This window comes from Barbatula barbatula, assembly GCF_947034865.1.
Source record: "Barbatula barbatula genome assembly, chromosome: 19".
Classification (NCBI taxonomy): Eukaryota; Metazoa; Chordata; class Actinopteri; order Cypriniformes; family Nemacheilidae; genus Barbatula; species Barbatula barbatula.
Window position 1 is genome coordinate 21731352 of NC_136782.1, and position 27412 is coordinate 21758763.

Below are 27412 nucleotides of genomic sequence, written 5' to 3' on the forward strand. Positions count from 1 at the left end.
ATCTTCTTTAAGCGCAGAGGAGCAACTGTGTCTCTGAAGATCTTCAGTGTTATTACTCATGCGAGAGATTTGAGAGGTTCAGGCAGATTATCAAGAAAAACACCTTTTATAGTTAAAGTATTCTACCGTGAGACAGTATTAAATCTAAAGTATGATTATGAAGGTGAGTGGGTCCTGACACATGTTGTCTAACATCCCTGGAGTTAAGAGTGTCTTTAAAAGCCATTCCTAAAGCATCTGTATCATTATCTACATGGATGTTAAAGTCACCAACAACAAGGACTCTTTCTGCAGCCAGTTCAGATAAGAACCACCAAATACTTTAATAATATCTTTGTGGTGGAGGCCTGTATATAATAGACAGGAAACATTTTAAAGATGTTTTATCATTGGTAAAATATTTATATTCATCTTTGGGGACAGACTCATTTAAAGTATCATAATCATCAGGCTTTAGCCATGTTTCTGTCAGACAGAGCTTTATTCTTTATGGTCTGTTATCATATCGATAAGTAAAAGTTTGTTGAAAGTGTGCCGCCTGCTGACAGGATCAGGTGGTGTTTAACAGCGCGACACAACGAGCTGCGTTTAATGGAGCATAATATATAAACACATCATATTATAATACTCTTCTTGTTTGTGACATTAAGTGTTTTAATCCTCAAAAAGATGGGGTCTGTTGTCAAAACATTGCGCTCAGAATCAAAGCCTAAAGGTCACACAGGAATATGTGTATTTTATTAAGATCATGTTTGGCACGTGACAGCTTTTATTTAATAACGAATAATATTTCCGTATTTCCAGACAAAATGACGATTTGTCCCGTATTTTACATTGGTCCACATTATGCAGCATCCTATGGAAATCACCGCAACCGCATTGTGTGAAGACACGTCCTATTCTGCCCCTGATTGGGTAATACCCGCTGCCATCGTTGATTTGATGGTTAATCACGGGCACAGCCAATCAGTGTCAGAGGAGGGCGGGATGCCGCCTCGCCGGTTCTTCTTTTGGCAACAGAGAATCCACTTGAGACGATGGCAGAGGGTCCAGATACAGGTACAGAGGCAGGTCCAGACACAGGTCCAGAAACAGGTCCAGATACAGGTCCAGATACAACAGGTCCAGATACAGGTCCAGATACAGGTCCAGAAACAGGTCCAGATACAGGTCCAGATACAGGTCCAGATACCCTCCGGCTCTGAAAGTTTCACAGCTGAAACGAAAGCGGCTGCAAAAATACAGACGAGAGTGGGAGGAGTCAAATACTTGGCTGGAAAGTGTCAGCGGCAATGAATATGAAGCCCATTAGACGAGTGTCGGCGAGTGTTCTCTGTGGCTCACGGTGGCCTGTCAGATGTGCGACAGCATCCCTCGGGAGAGCCACATTCACGAAATGCTGGAGATCACCGAAATCAGAGCAGCGTCTCACAATTCTTCATACCTCCATCATCTCCAGAGGCGGATAGTGTCATGTTTTTTATCACCTACATATTTGGATTGATTACGTTAGATTTCATATGCTGCCTATTAAGAAATAATGTTAATAATGTACATTAATCATGTTAGGGTATGCTTTGTTTATTAAGGTTAAGTTGTACAGTCAGACACATAAGCATTACTTTAATAAGAGATAAGAGAAATATATTTAATACATATTTAATCAAAATATAGTACCTATGTGAATAAAATAAACAACTAGGCTATTTGTTATGCTTATCCAATTAAAATAATTGCATCATTCAATACTAGAATTAACAATAGACTATATAAAAACGGAATAAATAAATACATAAATATATTTACTTAACAATAATAAAAATGTGACTTAAATAAGAAATGTTTGTAGATATTATTATATCATTTACAGTTACTTAGGCATGGTTTCACTGTTTGGATGTTGTTACTGCAAACAATGACAACAAATTTTGCCAAAATCTTTGTTCACTACACATTATAAAATTACTCGAGTTAATTAGCAATTTCTTATCCTACTCCCCTCTATAGGTTACAGCAGCGGAGTTAACGCAGGTGTACCACACGGTTAAACACAACCTCAGCTATAATAGTGCTGACTGTGGACACAAGCTCAACCAAAAGATTCTGCATGACTCCAAAATCATAAAGAAAATGTCTCTTGGAAGAACAAAGGCAGAAGCAATGGTCAAAGACATCCTTGCTCCAAAGGCAGTGGCTGATGTTGTTGACATTTTAACATCAGGTAAACCTCTCCCATTCTCCATTCAGACGGATGCATCAAATAAAGGGAACAGGAAGATGTTTCCCCTTGCTGTACAGTACTTCAGGACAGAAACTGGGATCTGCAACAAAATGCTTGATTTTGGAGAGAATGCAGATGAGTCAGCTGCTTGGATTATGGATTACATAGAACAATCCCTTAATAAATTTGGTTTTATCGTTGGATCAAGTTACAGCTTATAGTGCAGACAATACTAATGTAAATTATGGAATCCATAACTCTGTCTTCACCAACCTAAAGAAAAAGCAAAAATGTCTGCTGAAAGGGAACTGCCATGCCCATATTTTGCACAACACAGTGAAGCATGCTCTCGACCAGCTCACTGTAGATGTAGAAAATGTTGTGCTGAAGGTCTATGGCTACTTCTCCACATCTGCCAAACGAAGGGAATCCCTCAAAGAGTTTTGCCAGTTCTGTGATGTGGAGTTCTGTGAGATTCTGCGACATGATACAACAAGGTGGCTGTCCCTCAATCCAGCCATATCCCGTTTTATGCAATCCTGGACTGCACTCAGGTCTTATTTCATCAGCCTGGTGGAAGAGTGTCCCAGACAGATCAGAGCTTTGTTAAAGCTCAGTGAAGCCTCAACTAAGGACATTTATTCATTTACTTTTATTTTATTTATTTATTCATTTGGCAGACGCTTTTATCCAAAGCGACTTACAAGTAGTTTTTTTATTACAGTGTCACATTACTGCAGAGCAATCAGGGGTAAGGTGTCTTGCTCAAGGGCACTTCAGTCATGACCTGCTGACACTGAGATTAGAACCTTCTGATCACAAGCCCAACGCTCTAACCACCAGGCCACAGTTGACCCCTTTTATAAACACATCATACAGAAAACTGTACAGAAAAGTACAGAAAACTCTTGTTGCTACTTAAGCTGTAAACGTTGCTGCGTTATGAAATGACAGTGTTGTTCAACCATGAACTCCTTGCTTTGCTAAACCACATAGTTCTTATGAAGACTGTAAGCTTAATGAACACAAAGGTTTAGTTATGACTTTACTTCTTCACCGTTGTCTCTATGTTGCCAGGTTTTTTGTTTGGACCTGAAAATTGTAGCACCACTTCAGCTCAGTAATGTAAGTAAAAAGTTATCAATCAATTATTAAATAGCAGCAAAAAGTCAGTAATGAAATAACTGAAAAGAGTTCAGTGTTGTTTGCTTACAACATTCTTTAAAATATCTTCTGTTGTGTTCTGCAAAGTCAGTCATACAGATTCAGATTGACATGAGAGGGAGTAAATAATGTAAGCTATACCTTTAAAACAACAGAAAATATATTGATATATATATATCAATACAAATAGTTGATTATTTAAAATAATAAATAAGAGGGAAAACTGCATGTAATAATAAAATGAACACACACACACGCGCATCCTGAAATGTGTTTAACTTTCACTTCAACTAGTTTACTTGGAACAAACCAAATGTGTTTTCAATAGAGTCCAGTGGTCTGAATAATAATACTGAAAACTTACATACTGATCGACTATTAAAACCGAAATGTGACGTTTATATTCTATATTGTGATTAAACGTAGATACAGATTTAAATCCTATAGTGCAAAACTTCAATTCATCTGTTTCTGTGATGACTCTCTTTTCTCAAACGCTCTCGTCATTATAAGGTCTATGTCGCCCTCTGCTGGAGAAACACTGTAAACATCAATATAAAATGATCCATCACACCTCTACAAACATCACAAATAACCGAGAAAACGTTATTTGACGCAACCACCTGTCAGTCATCCGTTCAGCGGACACGCCCACATTTCAGGAGCTTCTTCTTCTTTAAGATTTTATTGGCGGCTGACAAACAACAAAATGGCGCCTTACCGCCACCAGCTGGTGTGGAGTGTGGATCAAAATGACTTTTGTTTTTTATTATATCCTATTCAACAAATATGTTATTCTAAGATATTAAAATATACAGCTATAACATTCATTTCCAGAATTGTTTTGTTAAATATCTCCTAATATAAATTGCCTTAGAATCCTTATCTGCAGCCATAAATAGGACATCCGCTTGAATGAACCGTATTCACCCTAATACATGTGACTATCATAAACACTGAAGTGGAAGCGACTATTATAAATGTATAAGATAGTCAAAGACTATATGATTACCAAACAAATAACAAATTAAACTGTGTTCATCAAAGCGTCTTTAGCAGCTAAATAATCATATCTGGTGCTATTCTGAACACGACCAGCTGGTGGCGCTTTACTGCGCGTTATTCCGGAGATGCGTTGGTTGATGTGATTGAGAATATAAACAACAGTTAGTCTACTTATTGAATAGTAGTTGTTTTAAGGATTGTTTGCTAAGGAGGTTTAATATCTCTAGCCTTCCTTTCGGTGTGTTGGTCAGAACACAAGAGGGAATCATAGATCAGGTTCAATAGAGGGGGTTTATTGCGTTCTTGATATGGGTTAACGATGTATGTGTGGTTCTACAATAAACAGAAATAATAAGTGCATTAAATCACACATCCTCAAAATGAAACTATTAATGTACAACATATTCAGCACACAGCATACATATCACATAAACAACAACTCGTAAAGCAATTTACGTTACAACAGCGCCGTCATATATATGTAGACAGACTCGGCGCATGCAAACAGAGAACGAAACAAAGTGTCTGTGTACGGATGATCAACATCACACTCAATATTGTACATTCAGTTAATTATGATATTCCTTACTCTTTAGTAAAGCAGCATAACCCATGCATGAACTGGTATCATAATAACAAACAGAACCGGAGACGCTAGCATAGCATTAACACCGCGTTATACACTAAAATCTCGTAACAGCGGCAAACGTAAATATGAATAAACAATACTATGACTATCAATGTTTGTCTATGAATAAAACGTGGACTTACAATCAGTCATAGACGCACAATAACCCATAAAAGGCAAGGATAACTTTCCTGGTTCGCGGCCACGTCTTCCGCTCATTTTCTCATGCCGATTAAACACGGTGACTGACAGGTGCGTTAAGCCCGCCTCTTCAACATTGCCGCCCCCAAATTTATTTGTAAATTTGAACAGTTGAAGACTAACTCAGGGTTCCATGGCATCTGCACTCTCCGAAGGTTCATCGTCCCGGATTTCAGGGAGCGCAATCAGACGAGCTATGGGTCGGGTGTAAGTTTTGCCCTTTATCTGTATCTCCGCTGTTCGTACATGATCATCTGGACCAGGAAATACCTTTGTTATTCTACCAATCTGCCACAGGGATCGAGGCAACTGAGAATCAACTAACATGGCCACGATACCAGGTTCAATATCCGTTGATTGTCGTTGCCACTTTCCTCTCATCTGCATGCCAGGAAGGTAGTGCCTTATAAACGCTGTCCAAAATCTGTCGGCTAATACCTGGGAATGTCTCCATCGCCGCTTGGTGAGTAGCTCAGTCTCGGGATACACCACCTGGGGTAAGGAACCGTCCGGCCGCCCCATCAGAAGGCAGCTTGGGGTAATTGGATCCGGATCTGCTAAATCGGCAGAAACATACCCTAGCGGCTTGGAATTCAGGATAGCTTCAATCTCGATCAAAACTGTTTGAAGTACCTCCTCAGTTACAGCCTCTGAGCCCAGAGCAGAACGAAGGGCAGTCTTTATCGATCGTATTTCTCTCTCCCACACCCCTCCGAAGTGTGGGGCAGCCGGAGGATTGAAATGGAAGCGTATCTGTTGCATGGCGAGTATGTTCTGCAGATCTGAACTGAGCTGGTTGAAGGCGTCTCGCAGTTCGGAATCCCCACCTCTAAAGTTCGTGCCTTGATCAGAATATAATTCTGCAGGCTGACCACGACGACTAATGAACCTCCTCAAGGCCATTAAGAAGGCATCACTGTCCATGGAAGTTAGTACTTCTATGTGCACCGCCCTTGTGGTAAGGCACTTGAACAAGAGACCCCATCTTTTCTCTATTCTGCGTCCTATTTTGACCAAGAATGGCCCAAAACAGTCCATTCCTGTCGAATAAAAGGCTGGCTTGAATAGTCTGAGTCTCGGAGGGGGTAGGTCAGCCATCTGTTGGGTTGCCGGATTTGACCGCCACTTACAACACTCAAAACAGGTACCCTGGTGCTTTCTAACAGCTTCCCGGCCTCTTAGTATCCACACTCTCCTACGGAGCTCGGCAAACACCCGCTCTGGTCCTGGGTGGTGAAGCCTAGCATCATATTCCTTAATGAGTAGCTTGGTACTCCAATGATTGGGATCGAGTACGATAGGGTGTACTGCGGAAGGGTCCAAGGTTTCCACTCGCCTTAATCGTCCACCGACACGGATGAGTTGTTTCTCTGTGTCAAACTCTGGAGAGAGGCAAAGTAACCGACTATTGGAGCGAACTGGCTTGCCGTTCTTTAATAACTGGTAGTCTTCTGGGAAACTATCCATCTGTGCTCTACTCATAATGACAACCTCTGCTTCAACGTAGGAGTTGGCTGGAGGCTGACCATCCTGGAAGGCCGCCCCATGCATCTCCTGAGCCACTGCTTCCACATAGTCCTTCCAACTGCAGTACTCTCTTCGCTCCTTAGTTGTGGCGATGGTTATTCCACAGAAGGCTCCGCCTTTAAGCTCAGTGGCCTCCTCAAAGTCAGGAAGTTGTAGGTTAGGGTGTGAAGGCCACTCCTCGGGAGGTTTCGTGAGGAACTCTGGACCTTGAATCCATCTGTTAGGTCTAGCCAGGTCCCTTAGGGTTTTACCCCGAGTGAGATCGTCGGCAGGGTTTCTTTCGGAGTCAATGTAGCTCCATGCCTTCAACTCAGTCAGCTCCTGGATCTCAGATACGCGAGTGCCTACGAAGACTTTGTACCGGCAGGACTCTGAACGGAGCCAGTGGAGGACAATGGTGGAATCTGTCCAGTAGGTAACTTTATCTGACTTCAAGGTGAGTTCATTTGTAAGCAACCGTGCAAGCTGGGCTCCTGTCAAAGCGGCACAAAGCTCAAGCCTGGGTATAGACTGCAGTTTCCGTGGAGCCACACGAGATCGGGCTAATAAAAAGGAGAGGTGGACTTCCCCTGATGGTGCTTCCGAACGCAGGTAGGCGACGGCCCCGTATGCCTTCTCTGAGGCATCACTGAAGACATGAATCTCCCGCCAAACTTCGGGTTGATCCATGTAGGTAGGATTATAACACCTAGGGAGTGTTACCTGGGGTAAGTATTGGAGTTCCTCTTCCCAGGCTATCCAGGCTTGCCGAAGCTCATGAGGGAGTTGTGGGTCATCCCAGTCTCGGTGGTTGGCCCAGAGCTGTTGCACAATTATCTTGGCACGGGTCGTGTAAGGGAGAATGACCCCAAGAGGGTCATACTGACTCGCTAGCACACGATAGATGCTCCGCATTGTCAAGGCGTTATAAGGGACTGGTCTGTGCTTGAACCCAAGACGGTCGGATTCACAATGCCAACTTAGTCCTAAGGTAGATTCTCGTGGATCAACCTTGTCCTGTGAAAGCCACAGTTCTAGCTTTGTAGACCTTGCCTCAGGAGGTAAATGGCCAATAACTTCAGGAACGTTACTGGCCCACTGTCGGATGTCGAAGCCTCCAGAAGCCAGAAGGGCACGTAACTTGTCCACCAGCTGTCGTGCTTGTTCAACCGAGGGTAAGCTTTGTAGGCAGTTGTCCACATAGAAACATCGGTCGACAGAGAATCTGACGTCCTCTCCAGGAGTACTGTGCAGTGCCACATGTTGTTGAAGGGCGAAGGTGGCACAGCATGGGCTGCAAGTAGTCCCAAAGGGCAACACTTGCCACTCAAACGTATCGGGAGGGTCTTCTCTCCTCATGTCACGCCACAGGAAACGTAGCAAAGGCCGGTCCTCGGGCAGCAGCAGGACCTGATGGAACATGCCACGTATATCCCCACTTATGGCGACACTATGTTCCCTAAACCGAATAAGGACGCCAAGGAGAGAAGGACTTAGGACTGGACCTGGCAATAAGGAGTCATTAAGGCTCAGGCCCTCATACTGGAATGAACAGTTAAATACTAAACGATCCTTCCCATTATGAGAAACCAGATGGTGTGGAATATACCAGCTGCTCCCTGTGGTTGTACTTCCCTCATTAAAGAGTTTGATGGCCGCACTGGTCGATACTAGCTTTTTCACCTCAGACTTGTAAACCTCTGCCTTCTCTGGGGTCCGTGCGAGTCGACGCTCTATTCCTCGTAGGCTCGGCATCACCGCATCCTTGGGTGCACAGAAAGCAGGAAAATTCCTCCTGCGCAGCAAGGGTGTTGCATAACGTAGGATCCCTTTAACCTCAACACGGGTAGTCTTGGCCTCCAAGAGCCTGATAGCTTCCTGATCCTCCTTTGACCTGGTAACTTGCTTCTCACATCGATAAGGCATCACATCAATCTGCCACAACCTCTCCACATCCCGTTTCAGCTCTAACTCCGCCGGGCTGAGGGACAAAAAGAAACAATTTGATTGTGGCAGCTGTTCCTTCCGAAGATTTACAGGTCCCTGTAAAGTCCATCCGAGTTTAGTCTGTATTGCTGCCGGTGCTCCCGACGGCCCCAAGCGCACCGGTGATACCGGAGTGATGAGGTGAGTATTATCGGCTCCAATTAGCAGGAGAGGATGCACGTCCTCAAAGGGCTGTGTGAGATTCTGAAATCTTGGTCGTTGATGGTTCCCATGAATGCCATGGTTCCCATACATTTACTCGCTGTAAGTAACCTAGGAGGATAATATATGTTTCCTCAGATGATATATGCTTCCTTAAAAGGATGTATCTCATGGTGTGTTATAAGTGGCACCGGACATTTAACCAAGCACTAATAAATTATCCTAGACAGGAATAACTAACAATGTGTGATATATGTGCTGTGCACCAATGTGAAGGATTTGAGCCCAAATCTCACTTCCTCTTTTGCATATATATAAACTGAACCCATTTGGAATAAACTTTGACTTTGAGTGAACTGTGCTTCGGTGTCTGTTTCATTCTTGGTCCCCGGGCTCGGTTCTTCTGATTGTTCCATCGACTAGACTCATCAACTCATAAAAGCTATTATCTAGACAAAGTAATAATCTTACAATTTGGGGGCTCGTGCCGTGAAAGGGGGAAAACCTCTTCGAACCAAGTGACCAAAGCTGAGCTGAGGCAACAGGCGCACCGACGATCGGGCACAGACCTACAATTAAAAGGGTAAGTGTTTTAAAATATTTCTTTGACAAATATTTGATTGACAAATTTTGGTTGAAGTAAATATGACGCTTACCCTGTAGGATTTTTGTGTTTGATATTTCGTAGAGAGACGAAATAGGTTCTAATACTTATGTTAGTGGAATGGTTTAAATTCCATTGTTGTTCCGTGGCGTCGGACAACAGTAGTTGTTGGACAGCTATTAACGCACAAGTAAAAATACAGTTCTGATCAAACTGTTGATATTGATCGCGGTGCAGCTTGGCAGTCAGAAACAGAGCTTTTGGCATTTAGAAACAAATTTGTTGGTTCAGAAAAATTGTTCAGAGAAACAAAAATTAATATTTGAATCATTGAACAGAAACAAAATTGTTAAACTGGTATCGCATGTTGATATATTGTGACTGAAAAAGAAGGTGCAAAGAGGGGCGACCGTGATTCTCGGGAAGTCGCGCGAGAGCTCACAACGTAAGCACCCCGAAAAAGAAGGTGAACCGATTCACCCACGGTCACAATACGATACATGCAATATAGTTGAAACAGTTGGTCGATTGAGCATTCAAAGGTTCCTAAAACACTAATCCACTCTAACAAAGGGAAACTCATTCAAGTTTCCATTGCTGCTATTTTATTTTGATTTCTGCATTATTCGCTTTACTGCAACTTTTGAAGTGAAAGATGGGAAATTCGGTTTCGAGACCATTGCCTGGCGAAACGCCAAACGCATTTATGTATAGAAATGATCAAGGTTTTTATGTCGAACCGTATGTCAGTAATCTCGCAGGGTGGTCAGAGAAAATGACACCGCAAATTGATACGCCGTACCCAAGGGACGGTTCATTTTCCGATGACGGAATCGATCTGGCAAAAAGTATGGTGAAAGAAGGATGGGGTGACCCAAAATGGGATTATACATACATGCTTAAAGCTTACGCTGTATGGAAAGATTTTAAAAAGGTGTGGGACGAAGGTCCTGAGAAAAAACAAGTGCTTGCTTATGTTGCAAAGCAAGGTTTATCTGAAAAGCCGCCATCATACTCCGCTTTTTGCCAGCCCGAAACATTGCCGTCAGCCCCCGTGTCGCAGAGAACTTGTCTGAAAATCAGTTCCGACACCATTCGACCGAGCGCACAGCGCAAAGCGAGTGAAAGCGTTAGATCTGGTAAAAAGACAGTCAAGATATCACAGGTTGAAACAGATGCGCGTGGCGCACCTCAGAATTCAATGGTTTGGATTCGGGCCGGTAATAACGTAAATATAAGACCGTTAAAAATGTGGGAAGGTCCTTGAGGTGCTGGTACTTCTCCAGAATAGCTGAGGGGTAGGATTGCTCCGCTAGACCAAGCCGTTCAGCAGTGAATGCAGCTGAAATTCTGAAGACCTTCTGTGGCTGAGTCACTGGGGAAATTTGGAAAGAAACTAAGGCTCCAGTAACAGTCTGCACATCCTGTCGGATAGTCCGCAGAGTAAGGCTCTCTATGGGCCCATGAATACCGAGTTTAGTGGCAGCAGGGGACAGAAGAATTGTCCTTTCCGATCCATCATCAAGGACAGCATAGGTATCAAGGGTCTTGTCCTTATGGCGAAGTAGAATTCTAACCACCTTCAGAAGAACTTTCCTGCATCCTGTAGGTCTGTCCAAATACAGAGTCTCCGCTGCGGAATTAATCAAACACGAACCCTCAGTAGTGGGCTTGACATTCACCTCATGAAGAATCTGTAGGTGTCTCCCTTTACAGATGCTGCAGGGCTTCTTAAGGGTACACTTTGAAGCTTGGTGGGTGCGCCCACAGCGCCAGCAGCGGTGATTCGTCTGAATCCAATCAGTGATCTGTCGTTTGTTGAAGGACTTGAAAGTGGGGCACTGGCTGAGATAATGGTCAAATTTGTCACAATATGGACAGAAGGCTTTAGCCAGCGCTGTACTAATCTCAGAGGGGGCTGAAGGTAATGAAGCAGATCCTGTGGTTTGTTTTGCAGGGCTTCCATCATTTCCCATGAAGCACAGTAGCTAGACGTCCTGTAGGATATACTGTTCTGCCCCGTTCCGGCTTCTGCTCTGCTTTCCGTCGTCGGTCAGAAATTTGACCTTCACTGTTCTGACACCACGCCTCATATTGTAACCATTCAGAGAAGTCCAGGAGGTTATATACCGATCCCGGCCGTCGGAACATGTGTCTCCTAAACTCTGACCGCATTTCCGGCGGTAATTTGCTTAAAAGCCTTTCCACATGTGAACCGCATCTCAGTTCTGCATGACCTTCATGGCCCAAAGTCTCCAACATGCCAACAAGGGATCTAATTTGCAATGCAAATTTGTCGAAGGCTGCTGTATCTCCTCGTCGAATGTCCGGTGCATCCATCACCTTTGCTATCCTCCTAAGGGCTAATTTGTAAGGTTGTCCAAACCTCTCAGTTAAAGCAGCCATAGTGTCGGTATACGGAAAAGGTGAGTTGAGATAGGAGTCGGCGACCAGACGGGCCTCGTCTAATCTCAGGTGATCCATCAGTATTTGGTAGCGGAAGAGCTCAGTAGCATCAGGAGGTAAAAGGTTCTCGAGAGCAATCTTAAGTCTGGTAAACTCACCAGGATCCGCAGAGACAAAGTCTGGGATGGTTGGGGTAGGACCACGATAGTTGCTCTCTCGCTTAACTGGATACAAGGTAGACGCTCTGTGGGTAGGTCTCAAATCCCATGGTCTCCGTGATTCATAACGGTCCTCGGGGTGAAAGTGAGCAGCCATACCCGGCTCAACGGTCTTTGATGAATACCAATGTGGATTATAAGCAGGGTTGCTACACTCAGGGAGGGGTAGAGCAACTCGGCGAGACGTATTGGGACTAGGATCCTCTGGATAACTAGTAGGCTGAAAATCAAAACCGGAAACTTCCCGTCTGTTGGGCAGCGAGGTCTGTATGTGATTGCACATAATGTGGAGGTCACCGAGCATCTGGCCTAGGACATCTACCAGCGCATGCTCTCTTAAAGGCTCTTGCATATCCCCTTTTCTCTGGTCGGGCAGATTAGACCAACCTCCATAGCTCACAGTCGGCTTCGGGATAGGTAATGAACTATAATCTCCTCTGTGAGAAGACAAATCTGCTCTCGCTGATGCAGCCACTGTGCCAGGACCCTGTGGTGACTGGTTGGAGGCAAAATAGGGGGGAAGTGGTGTAGGAAGAGAGGCAGAGCGCAACATAGGTTGAGAACGATGACGTGGTAAGTTACAGAAAGTCTGGGGAGGTGACTGAACCTCATTCTCTTCCCAAGGCCTGTAGTAGGGTGAAGACATATCAGGCTGATCCAGAGACATGGATCCTCCATGCCGCGCTGGCGCTTTAACTTGCCTTCTGTCAGAGTAATGCTTCCTCTCCAAGGCAGCAGGTGACCACTCATCCACTACATTCCAAGAATACTGACTCATGGGACTGGACTCTCGGTCAGATAAGGAGGGAGGAATACTTTCGGTCTCTGATGGACAGCCTTTCTGTGGTGCAGCGGCAGCAGGGAACATCACTGGTTGTCTGACTTGTCCATGCCGAGTGACAGTATGGTGGTAATCCTCCAAGTAGGCAGGAGGACGCGAATTACGTTGTGGTCTGCCATCATGCATATATACCCCTTCTTGGTGCATCTTAACATAGATGAATCCTCTTTATCCAAAAGCAATGGCTGAGATCCGGCTCGAAGGACCAATATTGAATAGTAGTTGTTTTAAGGATTGTTTGCTAAGGAGGTTTAATATCTCTAGCCTTCCTTTCGGTGTGTTGGTCAGAACACAAGAGGGAATCATAGATCAGGTTCAATAGAGGGGGTTTATTGCGTTCTTGATATGGGTTAACGATGTATGTGTGGTTCTACAATAAACAGAAATAATAAGTGCATTAAATCACACATCCTCAAAATGAAACTATTAATGTACAACATATTCAGCACACAGCATACATATCACATAAACAACAACTCGTAAAGCAATTTACGTTACAACAGCGCCGTCATATATATGTAGACAGACTCGGCGCATGCAAACAGAGAACGAAACAAAGTGTCTGTGTACGGATGATCAACATCACACTCAATATTGTACATTCAGTTAATTATGATATTCCTTACTCTTTAGTAAAGCAGCATAACCCATGCATGAACTGGTATCATAATAACAAACAGAACCGGAGACGCTAGCATAGCATTAACACCGCGTTATACACTAAAACCTCGTAACAGCGGCAAACGTAAATATGAATAAACAATACTATGACTATCAATGTTTGTCTATGAATAAAACGTGGACTTACAATCAGTCATAGACGCACAATAACCCATAAAAGGCAAGGATAACTTTCCTGGTTCGCGGCCACGTCTTCCGCTCATTTTCTCATGCCGATTAAACACGGTGACTGACAGGTGCGTTAAGCCCGCCTCTTCAACACTACTTGTTACTAGGATCTTATTTAGAAGAATATTACTTCATATGAAAAACCATTAATATTAACTTCTCCATTGTTGTGTATGATGGTGGTTTCCACAAAATGGGTCACAGAAGAATGGCATTTATATATTTTTACTATTAAAATGAATAAGCAAACGTTGATCATGGATACTTTTAGAGTCACTAAGGTACTTTTTAAACAATATATTTAAAACATAGACTTTAAAATCTATTTGATTCCAGTGCACACAGTTATGTACCGTAATGTGATGTGAAACAGCTCAATATAGGTGAGGTCTCACTTCAAAACACTCTTGTGAGTAATAACATGTCATGGAAATATAGAGCAAGATCTGTACTGTCACACTGATAGTTTTTGCAGTGGTTTGCCGAACGTTGCTTTCTTTTATTCCTCTTATTAGTGAATCACCTGTACCGCACCAAAGGCAACGCAATGCTAATAATCTGTGACCTCTTTCAGCATCCACAACTTCTCAACTATTTTTCCTATTGGTTTATGGAACTGTCAATCTGCGGTAAACAAAGCAGATTTCATTACGAGCTTTGCTAAAGTTTCTGTTCTCTCTCTGAAACTTGGATCAAACATGAGGACACTGCGACACCGGCAGCCCTCTCCTATAGTCACACTTTCTCCCACAGTCCACACACATCAGGTGGAGGAACCGGTCTACTTCTCCCTAATGATTGAATATTCAAGCAGCTAGATGAGACATTTCTATAATCATATGAAATAAACTACTGTGACATTTTCCTTTTAAAACAAAAGCTTTAGTTTCTCTTGTATTGAAACAGTATGTATTATTATTTAGTGAATTAAATATCTTATTTTAGAACTGCAGTCTATCTTTTCTCCAATGCTAATTAAAATAACAGCTAAATGTAGCTCTATGTAAATGAACGTGCTGTTGCTAATGTAAGTTTTGCTTTGCCTGAAGCCAAATAATAACAAAAGAACAGAATCCACTGGTAATGGTGCTCCAGGTTTAACACCGGGATGGGGTTCAAGTCTCTGATGTGTACTTGCTTGTTATTATTAGCTATAAAACTGAAATAAACAACGGTGCTGAAAGATACTGAAATAATACATATTATATTGCAAAAAATTGCCTTTTGTCTTTTTTAATCATTGACTCTTTAGAACTTTTTATTTTAGATCAAATTGAATTCAAGTTCTTAGATATTTTAAATGACTGAACACATATCTTAATGACATTCTTATCCCTGAAAACACTTTTATTAAACCTTTAGACAAACTGTATAAGAAAACAGTGTAGTAAAAAGTTTTGAAGCGTTTGGATAATGCACTTTAAAGATCTAAGAAAATGACTCTTATCTTTATTACTGTTACTTTATTTAATCGCCATGGCAACAATGTTCAAGTTATTCAAAATCCATTAGCAGTTTATTATCATTATTTTGGCATCAATTTGGTGTGAATTGGATCGTTTTCCAAGGAGAACAACACATTTGTCTGAGAACAAATAGCTCATCCACATGTCGTGTGTGATAATAACTTATTATCACCAGAAAAATGATTTTAAAGTTAAATGCATCAGGTGCCTTTCGAGAACATCTGTCTTGTTATACTAAAGTAGTAAAATAGTCATTGTTTCCATACAAATGAACATTGATAATAGAGCACAAAAGTTAAAGCAAAAATAAAATATGAAGCAAAGTGGTTTGTTCAAATAACAAATAGATGAGCAGAGACCAGCTGTTGCCTCAACCGTCACTCAAGCAGCGGAGTCAAAACATCACATTGCGTCACATTCTGGTTTTCTAATATCACTATCATTCCAATAATATTTATATTCAAGCATTATACATATATATTCACAACATGACAAGTGCTGCATATCGAACACTAACACTTTATGAATTTGACCATGTACATGAATTTATCAATCTGTTTTAGCGCATTCATCATATTGATGACATCTGTAAACTAGAAAGCTTCATATAAACCACTGGCTCCTGCACACTGTGTTTGGATGATAAAATGTTTTTCTAAGGTTAAAGTGACTTGTTCCGCATTATGACCAACAGAGGGCGATGTTGACTCTTCAAAGAAAGATTTTGGTATTTTTGTCAAATCAACACTGAAACCACATCAATCTAAAAGATGTAACAGAGATTTAACATGAAACACTTTACACCCAAAACACTTGAGTACATTTTAAAGCTGTTAAACCAATGAAATATAATGTTTAAATTGTGTAAACGAAACTAAAAATGAAGTAAATCTGAGTAACCTAAGCATTTCGATTAGAATTGACCAAACATATTGAGTTTATATCAAAAATATGATCTGCTAATTTAAAACTCATTTTTACATCAAATTTAAATAATAAAAGTCACTTTTAGAGAAATGAATTGTTGGATGTTTAAACTATTTCTTAATATGTTCCACTGAAAAAAATCAACTAAATGATTTTGAAAGATTTGATGAAGTTAATATAACTGTTATTTTGTGATGATTATATTTGAGATTGTTATGAGCTATAATGCAGTTCTGCAGCAGTCAGTCTGAATGTAAAAGTCATCTACTTGAGAGGATTCCTGAGAAATGAATTGACTTATTTCATGTAGTTCATTATTTTCAGTTGAAGGGATTGTTCAGCCATAATAAACTGTCATCATGTATGTATATGACTTTCTTCTTTGAGAAATGTGTCCATACAATGGAAGTCAATGGAGTTCAGTGTTGTTTGATTACAACATTCTTTACATTTAAATTTACGCATTTGGCAGAAGCTTTTATCCAAGCAACTTACATTGTATTAAACTATATATGTATACATAGGTATCTGCAATCCCCTGGGATCAAACCCACAACATTGAGCTCTTACCACTGAGCTACAGGAAAGCTTCAAAATATCTTCTGTTGTGTTCTGCCGTCATACAGGTTCAGATTGACATGAGACGGAGTAAATAATGAAAGAATTTGCATTTTTAATTAAAAAATAAATAAGAGGGAAAACTGCATATAATAATAAAGTATAAATAAACACACACACACGCGCATCCTGAAATGTGTTTAACTTTCACTTTAACTAGTTTACTTGGAACAAACCAAATGTGTTTTCAATAGAGTCCAGCGGTCTGAATAATAATACTGAAAACTTACATACTGATCGACTATTAAAACCGAAATGTTTATATTCTATATTGTGATTAAACGTAGATACAGATTTAAATCCTATAGTGCAAAACTTCAATTCATCTGTTTCTGTGATGACTCTCTTTTATCAAACGCTCTCGTCATTATAAGGTCTATGTCGCCCTCTGCTGGAGAAACACTGTAAACATCAGTTTACATACAGATCACAAACATCCTCACAACAGCTGAAAGCTGTGAACTAAAACTAATAAAATCATATTTCTCTCACATTTCACGAAGGTGCAATAAGATGTCAGTAAGTAAATGCAAAACTGAGCGCTTGTATATTGAAGTTGAGAATTTAAACAATAAATCCATGTACACTAAGATTACACTTCCAGCCGCTGTGTAAACTTGTACATATAATAATCTGAAGCACTGGTGGACAATAATCACACTGTGACTCATTCATGAAATATGAGTAAATTCAGAGTAAATTCAGATTTCATAGTAAAATGTTTTAATGAACTCCAGTCAATCATAAACACGATCTCATTCACGATTAGCATAATCCCGCCTACGAATCACAGCTACGCAAATGACGTAAACATGAACGCTGAAATCCTCTGGACTTCATTCTATAGTTCGGCTGCCTTATATTGAATAAATGTATAAGATAGTAAAATACAATATGATTACCAAACAAATAACCAATTAAACTGTGTTCACCAAAGCGTCTTTATAAGATAAAATAATAATATCTGGTGCTATTCTGAAAACGACCAGCTGGTGGCGCTTAACTGCGTGTTATTCCGCGTTGGTTGGTTCTCAACCTTTTGCAATCATGGCCCACCAAAGTCTGTTTAAAAATGTCCGAGGACCACCTTTCCAAATATGAGAGTATGAACACAGAATATTGAAAGAGTACATATACTCTGCTGTTCATCTTTTATGTCACAGTAGCAGATTTAGTCAAGTCAGATGAAAACTGTTGTATAATCACAGAAGAGCATTTATTCCTGAACAATAACAGTGCAGGTCAGACCAGACCGGCTGTTCTGTGTTCAAATGTGTCTGTAGTTTAACACACTGTGTCTTCGGCTTAGTCTCAGTACCTGCTCTTATAAAACCACATTTAATGTGTGTAATGTAGACGGCTGTGATGGAGGCAGTTTTTATATTTAATGGACAAATCAACAGCGGTTGTGCGGTGGTTTGGGAAATATATATGAATTATAAATAATATTTATATGATTATATTTGCGTGTGGCAACCACATGGCGAGTGGAAGAGAAATATGGACCCTATTTAAAGACTTGAAATATACTTGAAATTGAAATATGATATCTGAAATATATGAGGATGAAACATCCGCCCATATACCAATTAAACCAATATATAAAACATTTAAATCAGTAAATAATGAGAACTTAAATGATTAAAGTGAAATATTAAATAAAAAAGCTCTTGTTACAGTGACAACTTCTGTCAATCACATATAAACCCTCACAGTCCTTAACAACTCCATCTGAAACAAACTGTTTAAACCCACTTTGGCTTTTCTATTCGGATTGCCATAAAAACGTCACTTTTTCCTACTCGATGATGGAAAACTTACATGTTGACATCGTCCAGATTAAAATGTTTACAGCTGCAATAAATGCGCGTTCAGAAGATGCGCACATGAGCGCAGACGCACAGATGTCTTGTGACGTGATTGGACAATCAATCTGAGGTTGTGACGTGTTTGGTGTTGCGACTTTGACTTTCAGATAAACGCATCTTAACTCGACTTTAGTGTTTATTTAACGTGTCAGTTCATAAGACTTATTAAATCATCACAAAACAACTAAATGTGTCAATTTAAAAATAAATACAAATGAATGTGGCGGCAGTCTACCAATGTCTATATGGCCCAGCAGGTGGCGCTCCGAGGCCCATTACAGTTGAGAATCACTGACGAAGAAGAAACACAACAGTGTTTGTCCCGCCTCTTCTGCACTGTGATTGGACGGCTGTGTAAACAAGGACAGTGACGAGCTGAAAGTTAAAAAGTAAACAAAGGCGAACGTCAAAGCGACTTTACGACCGATTGACACAAAGATCGTTTTTTCTGCTTGTGTTTCATGAATGAGGCCCATTTGTGTTTGGTTGTAAATGTACTGAAAGCTCATTCTTGAACCTTTAAATCTCAAATCTTCCACAGGGTTATTATGGCCGTTGCTCAATATGGTGACACGTGGTTTGAGGCCTCACGCGATCTGAGATTAAAAGTGCAAATGTGAGAAAAACATCTTTTGAGAATCCCTGCACACTGAAGTGTGTAGAAACAAGAGCACAGATATATGAACATGAACACATCCACACACCTTCATTCAAGCTTTACAAACACACTTCAACATGAAGCTCTTAAAGCCAAACACATCATCTGCCAGCTGTCTCTGAAACTCCACAAACTTCAGTTTCACAGCAGAATAAAGCAAATCCTGTACAACAGTCAAATCACATTTGGACCATTACAGTCAAAACCAAAGTGAAGTGAAATGTTTTTGGGCCCTAAACTGAAAACGTCTCGGTTACTTTCGTAACCTCGGTTCCCTGAGAAGCGGGAACGAGACATTGCGGAGACCGCATATGAAACTCCTCCTCTTTTTCACTTTTCCTGAAGTCCTATAGGATAACGCCAGTTAAAAAACTGGCCAATTGTCGCAAGACATGCACAGTATGCAAATACTGACGAATCTAGACAGTATAAATAAAGTGCATGAGACGACAATACCTCAGAATCTACGATAGAACGCTTGACCAGAGATAAGCAGCGAACACGGCGTTCTCCGCAATGTCTCGTTCCCGCTTCTCAGGGAACCGAGGTTACAAAAGTAACCGAGACGTTCCCTTTCGAGAGCGGTCACTTCGACATTGCGGAGACCGCATATGGAACGGTAGTACAATCCCGCCGTGAGAGCTAGCAAAAACAGCCCGATAACTGGGATAACACGTACACAGTATGCGGAGCAGACAAACCAACCATTCGCGAGGTTGCCCCAAGCGTTAACCGCTGATTGGCTGAAACCAGCCTATGAGCTGCTAGATCACTGAGCACGCCAATGAACTGCTAGATTGGTCTTTTGTCGAATTTGCATATCCAAACCCAACGAATGCAGCGGGCTGCGCTGAACAGGGCAGACACCACAGCAGTAGAACCAGCACGGAAACCCGGGCGATATAATAACGAACATAAGTACACCAAGCACAGTGTAAACAGCAATGCGGCAACAACTGTGTAGCACAATACATTACAAGGTAGAAGATAAGCTTAATCAGCACTCACCGAGAGGACTTGAGAAGCCAACGAGGACACATCCAATCTGTAGAACCTGGCGAAAGTATTCTGAGAAGACCAGCCAGCTGCACAGCATATGTCCTGAATAGATGTGCCCCTAGACCAGGCCCACGAAGAGGCGATAGCCCTAGTCGAATGAGCTCTGATACCGAAGGGGCAGTTCTGACCCTGGCTTTCGTACGCCAAGGTAATAGCGTCCACTACCCAGTGAGAGAGCCTCTGTTTTGAGACAGCCCGGCCTTTAGTACCCCCACCAAAACAAATAAAGAGTTGCTCCGACTGCCGAAACCCGGCCGTGCGATCTATGTAAGCCCGCAATACCCTTACTGGGCATACCGCTCTCTGAGCGTCAGCATCCTGTGAGTCTGACGACTCGGAAGACAAGGCGGGCAAGGAAATGACCTGAGCTCTAAAAGGGGTAGACATGGACTTTGGCACATAACCCGATTTTGGCCGGAGAGTGACGCTGCAGTCGCCTGGCCCAAAACGAATGAAATCAGCGCCGACTGAGAGCGCTTGCAAATCCCCTATGCGCTTAGCCGAAGCAAGGGCGAGAAGGAGAACGGTTTTTAGAGTGAGCTCTCTTACCGAAGCCGCGTCCAAAGGCTCAAAGGGGGGAGAAGAGAGAGCCTTCAACACCAGTGTTAAGTCCCAAGGTGGCACCGAAGGGGTTCGCGGGGGGAAAAGTCTCCTCGCTCCTCTGAGGAATCTGACCACCAGTGCCTACCAATCGATTGCCCATCAACCGGGGAACGAAACGAGGCGATGGCCGCTACGTAAACCTTCAGCGTTGACGGGAGGCCGCCGCTGTCCAGCCTGTGCTGCAGGAAAGACAAAATATCAGACACGGGGCAAGACGCCGGGTCGATATTGTTGCTGCTGCACCATTTAGCAAACACCCCCCATTTTAGAGCGTATAAACGTCTGGTAGACGGCGCGCGAGACTCCGAAATAGTATCCAGCACACGCTGAGGGAGTGCAGTTAGAATCCCCGAAGCGGCCAGGCATGAAGGTTCCACAACTCCGGGCTGGGGTGCCAAATCGTGCCGTTCACTTGGGACAACAGGTCTCTCCTGAGGGGAATCCGCCACGGCGGTGCCGTCAACAACTCCCTCAGGTCCGGGAACCATGGTTGATTCGGCCAGAACGGAGCGACGAGAATCACCGACGCCGTCTCCTCTCTGACTTTGCACAGCACTAGGGGTAAAATCTTCACCGGAGGAAACGCGTAAAGCCGAACGGCCGGCCAACGCCCCGTCAGCGCGTCGCTCCCCATAGGGGAGTGGATCAGCGAGAAATACAACGGGCAGTGTGCGTTCTCGCTTGTCGCGAATAGATCCACCTCCGCTTTCCCGAAGCGTTCCCAAATTAACAGGACTGTGTCGGGATGAAGCCTCCATTCCCCGTGCTGAAGACCCTCCCTCGAAAGCATGTCCGCTCCGCGGTTCAGATGACCGGGGATATGCGCTGCTCTGATAGAGAGTATATGCCGATCCGCCCACAGTAGGAGACCCGCCGCCTGTTTGAAAAGAGCTCCGTAACGGATCCCTCCCTGGCGATTTATGTACGAAACCACGGACATGTTGTCGGTGCGAATCAGAACATGTTTCTGCTCCAGCCTCGACTGGAAAGTATGAAGAGCTAGAGACACCGCCTTTAGTTCCAAGCGATTTATGTGCCATTTCCTCAGAGACTGTGACCAAAGGCCGGATGCCGGCATGCCCTCGCACACCGCGCCCCATCCCGAGGACGATGCATCCGTCGTAACGACTGTGCGTCTCGTCACCAGCCCCAGGGGAACTCCCCGACTGAACATGCTCGGGTCGCGCCATGGACTCAGGGCGTCGAGGCAGCGGCGTGTAACCGGGACTCGCGCCTGGCCCGAGGACCATGTCTCCATGGAACCCGAGCCTTCAGCCAGAACTGAAGCGGTCGCATGTGCAGAAGACCTAGGTGGCAGACCGCCGACGCCGATGCCATGAGACCCAAAAGCCTCTGGAACTCCCTCAGGGGAACAGACCGGCCCAGCCTGAGCAAATGTAGAGCTGAAGAGATGGACTCCGTCCTCTCTAGGGAGAGACGAGCGCGCATCTCCACTGAGTCGAAACATACCCCCAGATACGTTATAGACTGACTCGGCGTGAGTTTGCTCTTCTGCATGTTCACGCGCAGCCCCAGGGATGCCAAGTGACCAAGCAGCATCTGCGTGTGACCGATTAGCGCCTTCCGAGAGTGGGCTAAAATCAGCCAATCGTCCAGATAATTGAGAATGCGCATTCCGCTCGCTCTGAGAGTGGAAAACGCCGCGTCCACGCACTTCGAGAATGTGCGCGGAGCTAATGCCAGCCCGAATGGGAGGACGGCAAATTGGTACGCTGAATCCTCGAATGCGAATCGCAGGAACCTTCGGTGGCGCTTGTTTATCTGAACATGGAAGTACGCATCCTTCAGATCTACGGAAACAAACCAGTCCCCGGGACGCACTTGTGCCAGGATCTGTTTTAGAGTTGTCATTCTGAACGCTCGCTTGTGAAGCGCTCGGTTGACGGGTCTCAAGTCCAGAATCGGACGCAGACCACCATCTCTCTTGGGCACTACAAAATACCGGCTGTAAAACCCGCTTTCCAGCTCGTTCGGGGGGACACGCTCGATCGCTCCCTTCGCGAGCAGGCTGCGGATTTCCTGCCTTAGCACAGGTGCGTTTTACGCTGACGTAAGCGACGGGACCACACCGCTGAAGCGGGGAGGTCTGCGCCTGAACTGCAGGGAGTACCCGTGTTCTATCACGTTTAGCAGCCAAAGAGAGATGCCTGGGATGGCTTTCCACGCGTCCAGAAACAGACATAACGGCCGAATCTGATCGGGGGTTACCGTCATCGGACCGTTTAGGGTAGCGCGCTGGCCCAGCGAGGCTAAATGCACTGGCGGGAAAATATCTCGCGCGTGAGACTCCAGCGGTCCCTCGTCCACGGGAGCGTCCGTGGACGAGGGAATGCTGGTTATAGTTGTGACTAGCTGCGGCTTCGCGCTGCACCGTGGCAGGGCAAGGGACGCAGCATTGTGTGTGTGAGGGGGAAAAAGCTCCTTCTGTGAACAGGTATGTGTTTTTATTGCATTCACACAAACAACACTTACAACATTGCAATAATCGCCCGCAACCGCGGGGGAAAACTGTTGCAAACAGCGGCGCTTTGGGTCCGCCGGCACGCTCACAGACTCTCTCCTCCTCTTCCCAGGTCCGTCAGGACGACGGCTTGGCAGCCGATGACGCTCCGCCGTCGTGGCGTGGACCCCTCTTCGGCCCGTACCTCTTCTTTGCTGGGCCCGCCCATTGTTTAGGACGGACGTCCGGTTCGCGACCTCGACTAGCCGGTGCGGGAGCCGCGTGCTGTTTGGCGGGTCTCTGCGAGGAGTGAGGCGCGGATGAAGAGCGGGCTCTCGGAGACGGTTGGTAAGAGCGTCGAGGCAGCACGTGACTCATGGCCTTGGCGCGCTTTTGCGCCTCACCAAAACGCTCTACTACCGACTCCACGACGTCACCAAAGAGGCCGGAGGGAGTGATCGGCGCGTTGAGCAGGGACTTACGATCGGCGTCCTTTAGATCCGCCAGCGTAAGCCACAGATGACGGTGGAGGGCGACCATAAACCCCATAGATCTGCCGATAGCCTGGGCGGTGCGTTTCGTAGCCATCAGCGCGAAGTCGGTCGCTGCCCTCAGATCCCGTGTAGCGTCCGTCTCCAGGCTGCCGCTATCCAGCGACTGAAGAATCTTTGCCTGGAACACCTGCAGCACCGCCATAGTGTGCAAGGCGGAGGCGGCCTCGCCAGCGGACGCGTATGCCTTACCAGCGAGATGGGCGGTAAACCTGCACGGCTTCGAGGGCAGGCCTGGGTCCGAGCCCAGTGAGGTGGCGGAAGGGCACAAATGAGCGGCGAGGGTCTCCTCGACGGGTGGCATGCGCACGTAACCGTGGGCCTCGGCCCCGACCACGTGGGCAAACATGGCCGGCGTAGCAGCGTGGACGCGCGCCGACTGAGGTGCTGACCACGTCTTCACCACGTGCTCGTGGACATCTGGGAAGAACGGCGAACTCCTTTTCGACGTGGCCGGGCGGCGACTCGCCTGAAAGTACCAGGAGTCGAGCTTACTCTTCGCCGGCATCTCAGGTGGATCCCAGGTGATGTCGAGCTCGCTTACAGCTTTTTCGAGAACCCTGACGAACTCCTCGTGGAGGTCCGGGGTGCTCTCCGGATCGGGACGATCACGCTCCGATCCTGCCCAGTCCTTGTCCGAAGCTGATATGGACATGGAGTCATCGTCCCCCTCGACGCCGAAGGAAACGGCGTCCGCGATGGAAGGCGGAGGACGAAGGACCTCGTCGACGAAGAGGACTGGGGAATGAGGTGACGGCAGAGGACGGGGGCCCGGAGCCGGGTCGTCGCCGCCACCTCGTGGAGTGGGTGGACTCACCAGCGGCTCGTTGGCGGCGGTGAGCCTCGACCCTAAGAGTCCACGAGCAATGTTCCTGCGAGTCCTCAAAACACGCGCCGGCAGGTCAGCACAGTGCGCGCAATCGGACTCGCAGAGTGCATCCTCCGCATGGGCAAGGCCCAGGCAGGCAATGCAGTGCTCGTGAGTATCCTGCGGGCCGATGGGGCCCGCGCAGAGACGACAGAAAGAAGCCATCGGATGCGGTGAAGAAGTATCCAGTTGCGTCTTCAACGATGGCAGCGTGAAAAAGAAGATTCTGAGGTATTGTCGTCTCATGCACTTTATTTATACTGTCTAGATTCGTCAGTATTTGCATACTGTGCATGTCTTGCGACAATTGGCCAGTTTTTTAACTGCCGTTATCCTATAGGACTTCAGGAAAAGTGAAAAAGAGGAGGAGTTTCATATGCGGTCTCCGCAATGTCGAAGTGACCGCTCTCGAAAGGGAATCTAATGTGTCAGAATATTTCTTCACTGTTTTAGACAAAGTAGAGACGGATCCTCAAGAAAAACACATTTAATGATCACAGTCTGACAATATAGAGAAAGACAGACACAGACAGACATGAAGAATGAGTTTATCTTTGGGTTCTCTGTTGGCTGTGATCTTCTTCTCATCTGGACTCCTCTACTTGAGTCTCTCTCTCTCTCTCTCTCTCTCTCTCTCTCTCTCTCTCTCTCTCTCTCTCTCTCTCTCTCTCTCTCTCTCTCTCTCTCTCTCTCATGCTGGGAGTGAGTGGACGTAGTGTGGTAGCCAACTGTGGCTGGTGAGAGTGCTTTTTTCTAAACTATTTATTTGTTTCTTGTAAGTGTTTTTTTGTTTGTTTGTGTTTTCTGTGTGAGGATAATCTGCTTCCAGCATTTAGGCTGGGAAGCATGGTGACTCCAAACACAATGGGTTTTGAAAATTTAACTCGGCGTCATGGAGTAAAAATTGATTCAAACGCTAACGCGGAAGATGTTTGTTTGGCTATAGGAGACGTTGTGGGTCATGAAAACATTGTGTCAGCTTCGCGAATGAATAATGCTTTTGTGGTGTTTTTTAGCACCATTGAGAAAGCGAATGAAATAGTGCAAAACAGTGTTGCAATCAAAGGTTCATTCACGCCGGTGTTCCCTCTGAGCACTCCTGCTAAGAAAATAATGATTTCAAACGTCCCTCCGTTTGTGAAAGACGAGATGATCATGCGGGAATTGTCACGATATGGGAAGATAGTTTCGCCCGTTAAAAAAATTCTCCTCGGGTGTAAATCGCCTCTGGTGAAACACCTTGTGTCTTTTAGGAGACAGGTGTTTATGATTTTGAAGAAGGGCGAGGATGAACTTGACCTGGTTTTTAAATTTAAAGTAGAAGGCTTTGATTATGCTGTCTTCGCATCATCTGATACGACGAGTAAAATGTTTTAGTTGCGCGAAAATCGGACATCTTAGTCGTAATTGCCCTGCTAAAGTGAATAAGATCACAGAGCAGATTGATGTTGGTGAAGCGGGGAGCGCTGCAGATGTAGTACAGATCGCGTCCGAAACTAGTGCAGCGGTGAATCCCGCGAATACTGTGATTGAGCCGCTCAAGGGAGTGAATGGCGAGGAGGCGCAGGCGTCGGTTTCCACTGTTTTTCATGACAAAGACATTACAAAGGAAGATCTGAGTTTGAATGAAGGTGGATTGGACATGGAAGTTGAACCGATTTTCAAAACTCCAATTAAAAGAAAAAAGAATCGAAACAAATCAAAATAGGTGACGCTGTTGAAGACGAAATTGCAGCTCCTTCGGAGGATGATGATTCGGATTCTAGCGTTTCTGTGTGTTCGGAGTTCTCTGCTTGTTCCCAAAATGAAGCAGCAAATGTTTTGTACAAAGCTGAAGACATAAGTGGTTTTCTTCAAGAAACGAAAGGGATAAAGGGTGTGGTGATTGAGGACTTTTTTCCTAATCTTGCCCACTTTGTGAAGGACACTAGATATTTGATAAAAGAAGGGGCTTTCGCAGATCTCGAAGTGTATCGTTTACGGAAGCTTGTAAAAAAAAGAATGTATAAAGATGATAAGAACGCTATGGTTTAAATCTCTTAGGGTTTTTTTCACTATATGCATAATCTTTGCCCTTTCCCATTTGAGTTTCTTGTTGAACCAAATTAAAACTATGAGTCAGCTAAAATTTGGAACTCTTAATCTTAACGGAGCTAGAGATGTCCGTAGAAGGATGATGTTGTATGAATTTATAAATCAGAAGTCTGTTGATGTCATGTTTATACAAGAAACGCATAGTGATCAAAGAAATGAGATGGACTGGAAAAGAGAGTGGGGAGGTCAACTCTTTCTTAGTCACAAATCCTCTGTAAGTGGAGGTGTAGCAATTTTATTTTCCAAGAATATGACTCCATTATCTTATGAATCTGTTGAAGTTGAAAAAGGTCGTTTTTTAAAAGTTATTGTTAAATTTGAAAAAATTGTGATGGTTTTTTTAAATATTTATACTCCTAATAGTGGAGTAGAAAGAGTTTTGTTTTTAAACTTAGTCAACACTACTCTGAAAAACCTAAATACAGATGATCTCCTAGTTTTAGGTGGA

The 27412-nt window shown here is 44.2% G+C and overlaps 1 protein-coding gene across 1 annotated transcript in view; it reads left to right on the top strand.

Annotated features, from left to right (window-relative positions):
- Positions 1 to 27412, top strand: part of LOC306908485 (uncharacterized protein) — a 236329-nt gene that overhangs the window by 162683 nt on the left and 46234 nt on the right. The window lies entirely within an intron of this gene.